Source organism: Octopus bimaculoides, chromosome 8 (genome assembly GCF_001194135.2).
Source record: "Octopus bimaculoides isolate UCB-OBI-ISO-001 chromosome 8, ASM119413v2, whole genome shotgun sequence".
NCBI classification, from domain to species: domain Eukaryota; kingdom Metazoa; phylum Mollusca; class Cephalopoda; order Octopoda; family Octopodidae; genus Octopus; species Octopus bimaculoides.
In genome coordinates, this window is record NC_068988.1 from 42,658,131 (window position 1) to 42,666,973 (window position 8,843).

Here is an 8,843-nt window from a genome sequence, read left to right on the forward strand (position 1 = left end):
TATATATATATATATATGTGTGTGTGTGTGTGTATTAGTTTGCATAAATATCTCCATGTACTCCGACTTTAAATGTAATCTTTTAAAAGATTTCGAAGAGCGAAAACTAAACTTAAAGATTAAATAGAAATTGGTAATCTAGCTACATAACCCATTATTTTACAGTTGCATTATAAAGTTTTATCTGGAAAACTTGCGACTTGTCACGACCAGCAATTAAGGCCGATTGTAGAAAGCCTCAATTTAAAAAGGTGTAAGACTAAAAGCTAAATGAAGGACAAAGTATGAAATCTAGTAATCACCTGAATCTCACGTCTACTATCTCAATTAACAGGAACCAGAGAGAACAGGTGGTTAAGAAGATAGGAGAGAATATTTTAGGAGACCATCTGTTGAAACGATTAGTCAACAGCATATTACAAGGAAACAGTTAATGTTGAAGTAATTCGTCAAAAGCGGATGTTGCAGAAAAATCCGGTTACATACGAATGAGACCGAACCGGAAGTGACGATTGAAGCAACTTGTGTTGGACAGGCACGGCTCTTATAAAGACCTTTATTTACATGCATGAATCACTTACTCATTCTCTTTTACCGTTTTCGCTTGTTTTTCATCCTATGTTGTTTTGTGTGTCACATGCTTGCTTGACATATTCGAGGAATCAGTCAACAGTAACTTCAGACAGCATTTTTACTCAATGGACGAGCCACTGTTTATCTCCAGGTACGGTTGAATTCACATTTTTCTGTCTAATAAACTCAGACCATATTATTTCTTTCTATATAATTCATTAGCATGTCTCTCTCATTCTTTCTGTTTACGTTTCACCCGCTCACTCAGTTACAACCGTGACTTCATTCGCTCTTATGTTTTTTTGTTTTGTGTTTATTTATCTATATCTCTCATCTCATCTTTTCCGCTCTTTCTCATTACATTTTGCTCCTCTCTGTCCCTCGACTTTTCCACTATCATTTTGTCGTTCTATCTCTCATCATTCAACGTCATTCTTTTTTCCTATACATCTCTCTCCTTCCTATACATCTCTCTCTATTTTTTCAAAATTTCTCTCCCTGTGATTAACAGTTTTTCATCCCCTTTCTGTCTCTTATCTCTCTCTCAATCTCTATTCTTTTTTTCTTCTTGTATCTTCTCCACATCTACACTTGAGCTGGTAGAATAACCATGTATGAGTTTCATACATGGTTACTTGACCTGCAAGAAACAGCCACCTAATCTCCCTCCAGTCACACTATCGTCACTCCAACACACCAAGCAAATAAACTAAGGACACTTTGTATAGTGTTGTGCTTACACGCATTATTTGAACAAAAGTCTAGACGATCACAGCTGAAATACCTTTGACCATCGCTCTTCCGTACCAAGGTTGACCACGGACTAAACAGCAACTTCCATCCTGTTTATACATCTCCGACTCTTAATCTCGTTCATGCATGCACACACTTGTTGCATTCTTGAAAAGGATTGTAGTGTCACAATTTTTACGCTAGAGTTTATCTTTATAGTTAGACTTTAGTACTATAGCAAAATATATATTATCATACTACACTGTACTACTACATGATTAGTATTTAAGTTAACAACAGCTTTTCAAACTCTGTTTTAAAAGTAATAAGGCCAATCTCAAACCTCCAAGCGTTGCATGTTTGTGTTTATGTGGCAGTACCTGAAACATTTATGGACACAGTTTCCTTAAATTGAATGATTGTAATTCAGGTACCAACACTTTTGAGAAGAGGGCAGTTAGTCGATTACTGGAACATTATTTTATCGATCCCGGAGGGATGCAAGGCAAAGTTGACTTGGTCAGGATTTGAACTCAGAGTATAAAGGTCTGTAATTAAATACTACAAACTAGTTTGCCCATCACTCTAACATTTCACCAAACCATCACTAAATAATAACATTTGTGTATGTATGGTTAAACATTTACATGTGTGTTTGTGTGTATGATTTAAGTATATTCAAGTGTCGAGGTGTTGTTGATATATTTAAAGCAGGGAGTATAAAATACTAGAAATGGTTAAAGATTAATATTATTATTAGCCATAAACTAATTTCAGCAAGCCTGATTAAGACAACTCCAAGCATGTTTTGATCTTATGAAACCTCCGCAGTGAATCATAGATTTTCTGGTATTTGCTAAAAGCAGTGATGATAGAATCACCATGTACATGTACAATAATTTAAATTTGAAGTTATACTTGTCTAACCAGTGACTTGATATGAGACTATGTTAAAATTGAAGCAATTTCATTGGAGAAGTACCATTTTAACAATTTTAAAACATATCAAAATCACTTTTCTTGGTATCTTTTATCTTGTTATAGTTATTGGACTGTGGCCATGCTGGGGCACTGTCTTGAAGAATTTTTATTGAATTGACTGCAGTATTTATTTTTCAAAGTTCAGTATTTATGTTATCAGTTTTTTTTGCCAAACTGCTAAGTTACGAGAATGTAACCATACCAACACCAGTTGCCAAGCGGTGGTGGGAGACAAACACAGATGCAATGACATACACACATGTATAATAGGCTTCTTTCAGTTTCTTTCTACTAAGTCCACTCACAAGGCTTTGGTAAGCCTAAGACTATAGTAGAAGTCCAAGTCCAAGGTGTCTTGCAGTGGGACTGAATCTGGAACCATGTGGATAGGAAACAAACTTCTTACCACACAGCCATGCCCGTCAATATTTTCTACACATACCTGCTCAACTTGATGTCTATAAGAAACTGCCATCCTTTTGTTATTGTATTTGTAGTGTATTTCTGTTGAATCACAGGCTTTTGTTTCAATCAATTTTGAAAATACTGAAGAATTTTTTAAGATAAAAAAGTCTTGATTGACCATCTGTAACTTTTCTTTTTTTACCTTTTCAAAGCAGTAAAATGTGATTTGAGGTACATTTAGCTGCTATTTCTAGCAAGTCAAGCAACAGCATAAAAACTCCAGAGTTGGCTTGTAGTAATAAATATTTTGGCCATGATCATCAAGTATAGTATATCTTAATGATTATATGTAATTATATATATATTAACATTGTTTTAAGGTCTACTTTTCCATGCTTGCATGATCAGATGGAATTCAATGAGGCAAATTTTCTACAGTTGGATGTTCTTCCTGTTTGTGAGCAAGCTAATATTTCCCTATAGCTAAACATATCTTTAACAGAAGATAAATGACTCTTGTTTACAACCATCATGTGATATCAAGACAAAGACATCCACCCACTTGGGTGTCACTCTGAGGACATGTACTAAGAGTGATAAAAATCACATTCACTCAACATCATTATGTTTGGAGTGATCACTCATGATGGCAATATTATGCCTCCATTCATCTTCTCATATGGCTTTAAACTCAACACAGAGGCCTACATCAAATGCCTGGAGGTGGTAGTACTGCCCTGGGTCAAGAATGTGGCTGCTGGGACTCTGCACCATGCCACACAAGCAGGAGGACCCAGTCATGGCTGTCAGACAATTTCTGCGACCACATCACCTCTAACATCTGGTCACCTAACTCCTCAGACTGCAACTCCCTTAATTATTATGTGTGGGGCGCAGTTGAGCAAGAGACCAACAAAACTCATCGTTGAACTGAAGGCAAGGATTATGGCAGCATTCACCAACTTAAACAAGGAGACTATTGAGAAGAGTTGCAGGAGATTCCGAAGTCATCTGGAGGCCGTGGTCGAAGCCAATGGCAATTTTATTGAATAAATTTACTCTTTAGTATTTCAAGATATTTTTATGTAATTTGGGTAAATATTTCTGCTAAAATGAGGTCTCAGTGTTATTTTCATTGTTGTGTAATTTAGATGACAGTTTATACACCGCACCTTGCATATGGTGTGGCTGTGTGGTAAGTTTGTTCTCCAACCATATAGCTCTGAGTTCAGTCCCACTGTGTGGTACCTTTCACAAGTGTCTTCTACTATAGCCTTGGGCTGACCAAAGCTTTGTGTGTGGATTTGGTAGATGGAAACTGAAAGGAGCCTGTTGTGTGTGCATACATACATATATACATTTAAAAATTGTTGCTTCAAATCGGAGAATAAATGTCATTATGATATATATTATATGCAATTATTATACTATGAGCCTTCCATAGTAGCTTTCTCTCTGTAACTCGCAAAGTCTTTCGGGTTTGTTTATAAAAATATTATTTATGTAGTATCAAGACAGTTTATATATATATTAACTAAATTTGACTGAAATTGATGGGTAAGCGTTTGGCCAATCAGATATACAAGGAGCCATGAAAGCATTGATCTGTGAGTTCGATTTAGCCTGATGTTAGCTCATCATTTTTCAGTCATTTGTTTATATTTAAAAATTCTCGCTTCAAATCAGAGAATAACTATCACTATGATATACAGTTATTATACTATGAGCCTTCCATAGTAGCTTTCTCTCTGTAACTTGCAAAGCCTTTCAGGTTTGTTTATATATATATATATATATATATATATATATATATATATATATATACGTGTGTGTGTGTCTGTGTTTGTACCCCCACTGCTTGACAACCAGTGTTGATGTGTTTCTGTCTCTGTAACTTAGCAGTTCAGCAAAATAGCTTGATAGAATAAGTACCAGACTTTTAAAGAAAACAAAAAACATAAGGACTGGAGTTGATTAATTTGATTAAAATTCTTCAAGGTGGTGCCCCAGCATGGCTGCTGACTCACAGCTGAAACAAAGAAAAGATAAAAGATAGACATAATATATCCAGGCTTTGATGAAACTTGTTCCGGCTATGACCATCCTGTACTGTTTTCAGACATCCTGTATCGAGGACTAGAGATTTTACTAGTATTGCTAGTGGCTCAAATGACCACTTTAGAAACACTTTGTTGATGTCTACTTCCAATATCAATTAATATAATAAGCAGTGTCTGTATCAGCCTGCTCTAGTACTTTCACTGTCTGAATTTCAAGAATAAAACTAGCATGACATTTACATAGCTGAGCTATAATACTTCCACTCTGTCTGCATATCTGTGGAAACACTAACAAGTTGCTTAGTTCACTGAATACAGAGTAGGAATCTACATAGTTTAAATATCCATTTATAAATTGTATATTTTATTTATTTATTTATTTGTGTGTATATTTTATTTATTAAATGTTAAAGAGGAACAGGTGGAGGTGCAATGGCCCAGTGGTTAGGGCAGCAGAATCGCAGTCATAAGATCACGGTTTCAATTCCCAGACTGGGCATTGTGAGTGTTTATTGAGCGAAAACACCTAAAGCTCCACGAGGCTCCGGCAGCAGATGGTAGCGAACCCTGCTGTACTCTTCTACCACGACTTTCTCTCACTTTTACTTCCTGTTTCTGTTGTGCCTGTAATTCAAAGGGTCAGCCTTGTCATACTGAATATCCCTGAGAACTACATTAAGGGTACACGTGTCTGTGGAATGCTCAGCCACTTGTACGTTAATTTCACGAGCAGGCTGTTCCGTTGATCGGATCAACTAGAACCCTCGATGTTGTAAGCGACGGAGTGCCAACAACACAAAAGAGGAACAGGTATTTTATTGAATTAATCCCTTTCAGTAGCTTGCCACAAGTAATGAAGTATAAAACTGAACATCACCCATGAGTTTTCTAGTTTCTGTTTATATCTTTAAGACCATCCTCCTTCTCTTTCAACTGGGGTGGTCATGTATCTTCTCAGAGCAAGATACTTATTCTTGTCCCTGCTATCATTCTTAACCTCTTCCCACCTGGCATAAAACCACCTCCTTCAATACTACTCGTCGACCTTGGTTGAGTGATCTTGTCTTGCAAATTACTTGGTAACTGTGCTAGTGCTGGTATCACGTATAAAACACTCAATACTCTGTAAAGTGGTTAGCGTTAGGAAAGGCACTCAGCCATAGAAACCATGCAAAAGCTGACATTAGACCTTGGTGTAGTTTTCTGATTTGTTAGCTCCTGTGAAACCATCCAACGCACACTAGGTATTGTTTTCAGTTGTGTTTGTTTGTCTATGGACAAGATATCACAAAAACCTCTGGATTGATTCGGATGAAACTTTCAGGGATGTTTGGCCTCATGACTGGCAGGAACTGATTAGATTTTAGGATCAATCCAGTACCGGAAAAGGATTCTGGATTATTTTTCCTGTTTTTTTTTTACTTAATTTTTGAGAGTGGTTGGGTTCATTTTTAGTATCCTTGTTTGTGAGAGTAATCGAGTTTATTTTAGATATTCTCATTTTAAAAAATCATTTCCGGCTAATTGTTGAGAGGACATTGGTGTTGCCTTGGCTGTGGTCTGTGCTCTCTGAGTGCTCTTGTTATTATTATTATCATTATTATTGAGTGAGAGAACAGTGCATGCTATCAAAATGACACTGGAGTACAGATATACAAAGCCCAATATACCCATCATGACAGCCTGTGTGATAAGGGTGCATCACAACTATATGTGCATGATATGGTGATGTCATATCAAGATAAACAGCGCATGACCTTGCAGGTGGGGCCCAGTTAGAATCTTCTTCCAGTCAAGTAGCCCATCCCAATATTATTATTTTAATATTATTACCACTTTCATGAAGTTAATTAAATGCTTTCAATTATTCTAGTCATATAGTGAGGTAAATTTTGCTTTACACTTCATCACTATTCATAAAGGTAATAGCAGTTCACTTGTATAACATTTACTTATATAATTAATTCACTTGGCTTCCATAATGCATCATTACCAGGTTACCTTGTAGTATATTTTTTTCCTTTAAGTAATATAGTTTGTGCTATCTGCTGAACTATATGCATGTCTGTAATAAATGTGACGTAACATACTGAGGAAATTATATGAAACACTCTTATTAACTGTAACACTTGAGTTATGAGAGCACCAAGTCTAAATTTGGAATGGTTATTATTCTCATTATGTTCGTCATTTGCCTGTTCTCTTGTTTCATCTTAGCATATCCTGTTTTTCTGTTTTAGTTCCTGCTTATGACAATAACACAGGCATAATAAAGATTTGGTTACTATTTTCAGCCAGTTGTATAAACATGTATAGACTCTCTTGTTCATTTCTTGATATATAGATGCTGTCAATACTTTCTTTTGCATTGTCCCACTCGGTGCCAATGGGTACAAGTAGAAAACATTTCTTGAGGTCTGTCATCAGATAGGAGAGAGGCCCTAATCATGTAGGTAATGGTTTGGGAGGATGTTTTATCTTAGATGTACAATAACATATCTTATCCATCTCTGGCTTGATACTTGTGCTTAAGGAGTCCAGAATTTTGTGAGATGTGGCTGCTTGGTAAGAAGTTTGCTTCCTAACTACATAATTTTGGCTTCAGTCCCACTCCTTGGCATTAGGGAAAGTGTCTTCTATTATAGCCCCAGGCCAACCAAAGCCTTGTGGTTTTTATTTTGTTGATGGAATCTGAAAGAAACCTGTCATATATATATGTGTGTGTGTGTCTTTGTGTTACTGTTTCCTTGCCTTGACGTCACTGTCATGTAAAGTGTCTTTTGTTGTCAATCCTCTGTGAAAACATTTCTGCTCTTGAGGAAATATTACATTACTTGGAAACTTGAAAGTGTAGCTGACAAGAAAGGCATCCAATTGTAGAAAATTTGCCTCAACAAATTCTGTCTGAGCCATGTGAGCATTGAAAAAGTCATCATTATTATCATCATCATCATCGTTTAGCGTCTGCTTTCCATGCTGGCATGGGTTAGACAGTTTGACTGGAACTGGTAAGCCAGAAAACTGCACCAAGTTCCAGTCTGATTTGGCCTGCTTTCTACAGCTGGATGCCCTTTCTAACCCTAACCACTCCAAGAGTGTAATGGATGCTTTTTACGTACTACTGGCACAGGTGCTTTTATGTGTCATTGGCATGGATGCTGGTTACATGATACCAGCATTGGCCACGACTATGATTTCATTTTGCTTGATGAACCTTCTCAAGCACGGCATATCGCCAAAGGTCTCAGTTGCTTGTCATTGCCTCTGTGCGGCCCAACTTTTGAAGATCATGCTTCACCATGTTGTCCCATGTCTTCCTGGGTCTACCTCTTCCACGATGATGATGATGCCTTTGACTACTGACTTCCAGCTGAGCTTCTTACAAGAGTCAAAATGATTGTTACTGGCAACTGATCTGTTCCAGTCTCTTCTTTCCCTCCCCACACCAACACTAACTCACTTTAACCCCTGTAGTCATAGATAAAAAAGTAAAACTATTTTTTAATTTTTATTTTTTATTTATACCAAAATACAAGTAAATAACACACATTGAGTAAATTTTTCAAGAATTCAATATTCAATATGCTTAATTTTTGGCATGGATAATTAAAAATTTGCTAACACTAGATAAAAAAATATCAATTTACTTAGCTCTGTGAAATTTACAAGAAGCCGCAGCCATTCTGTATGACTTGTGAGCAAACACTGAGTCAGAATCATGTGGTCTCCGTTATTTATGTGTTTTAGAGGTGTCCAATGAATTGGTAACTGTGATTCAAATTAATTACAATTTATATTTGTTTTGTAATTTATGCTGAAAATTGTCCAATACATTGAACAAAGTAAAGAACAAGAAAAGGAAGGATTCTATAAAAAAAATAAAAGATAATGAGAGCCAAATTGATTTATCTTTGTGGACTTTAGTCTAAATTTGATACTACCCTCTACTTTTAAATCAAAAACACACATCTTGTTCCTTCATTGTGATACTGGTATACTTGATATACATACATATATATATATATATATGTATGTATGTATGTATGTATGTATGTATGTATGTATGTATGTATGTATGTATATATAAATATA

At 36.1% G+C, this 8,843-nt stretch overlaps 1 protein-coding gene across 1 annotated transcript in view; it reads left to right on the forward strand.

The window, feature by feature from the left end:
* The first annotated feature begins 469 nt into the window (after positions 1–469).
* LOC106881246 (guanine nucleotide exchange factor C9orf72) overlaps positions 470–8,843 on the forward strand; it is a 35,939-nt gene continuing 27,565 nt past the window's right edge. The window contains exon 1 of the mRNA XM_052970075.1: positions 470–724. The gene's annotated coding sequence lies outside the window, so the exon portion shown is untranslated. The remainder of the gene's footprint in view (positions 725–8,843) is intronic.